This window comes from Austrofundulus limnaeus, unplaced genomic scaffold, assembly GCF_001266775.1.
Source record: "Austrofundulus limnaeus strain Quisiro unplaced genomic scaffold, Austrofundulus_limnaeus-1.0 Scaffold269, whole genome shotgun sequence".
NCBI classification, from domain to species: Eukaryota; Metazoa; Chordata; class Actinopteri; order Cyprinodontiformes; family Rivulidae; genus Austrofundulus; species Austrofundulus limnaeus.
The window spans coordinates 134,006-135,253 of NW_013952671.1; positions in this window are offsets into that span (position 1 = coordinate 134,006).

Sequence of the window (1,248 nt, forward strand, 5' to 3'; positions counted from 1 at the left end):
CACACACACACACACCTCTCCACCCCTCACCAAGTTGGCGTGGAAGATACTCTTTATCTCACTGATTATCATGTCTGCTGATGTGGACATTCAAATATAGGGCGATTGCTGCCCGACCTCGAGGACACGCTGATAAATAACCGGAGGGCGACGCCCCTCTGTGAATCTGGCACAGTTGAACACTGTAACACTGTTCTGTGGGATGAAAAACATACACACACACACACACACACACACACACAGACAAAAGAGTGGGTTGTTTGTATTGCTGCCAATGGGAGTCACTCAGCTGAGCCCCTCTCTGTGTCCCTCACTCTTTCCTTTGTCGGCCGAGTTTGTGCCTGGCATGGAAATGACTGATTGATACTGACAGCCTGGGATCCTCAGTTCTACGGCGAGCAACCTCCCCCACCCCSTTAAAAAAAGAACAATACCAGAAAGTTTCTATTCTTTTAGAGGAACTAAGATTTTCCTCAGCAGACAACTAACATTTTCCAGAGTAATATATCTGAGCAACTTTTTATTTATATTTATATATATAAATAAAGCAGCATTCACCTGCATCGCGCAGTCATTCTCTTTGGAATCTACAACGAGTAGTTTTTTTTTTTTACATTTTTTTTGTCAGAAAACGAATGGTTGAATCTGTTGTTTGATTATGAAAATCAACTTTTGATTTTGTGTTAAAGAAACGATGGTCGAAACGAAAGATAAGTGGGGTGTAAAAAAACTGGAACCAGGAGCGAACGAGGACATCGGGAAGCTATGGGCAAAATCACAAGAATAGAACGTAAACTCAGCTGGATAAACTGCCTCGACTCAAAACAAAATGCAAGAAACCCAGAGAGCATTACGAAACAAAACCACAAACAAAGACTTAACTTTATTTAAGTTGATGTGTCATCATTTCGGTGTTGACAACTTTTATATGCAATGTTTTGTTTTAAAGGGATCCACGTTTAGTTGTAACATTAGACTTTATTTAATAAACATGTATTTTAACTGTAAAATAAAGACTGTAAAAATACTGTAGGATATACAGTTTTTATCATTTTTAAACTAAAAATTTAAGAATATATTACACGGACGGGGCCATTGTTTACATGCAAAGCATTCTGGGTAAATGATGATGTAAATAGGTCCTCGGCACAAGGCTGCTAGCGAGCTATATCCACCCTGAAGGTTAATCTTGGACAATATCTGATGATCGACTCTTTTAAATGAAACCAGAGAGCGTTGACAGAGAGG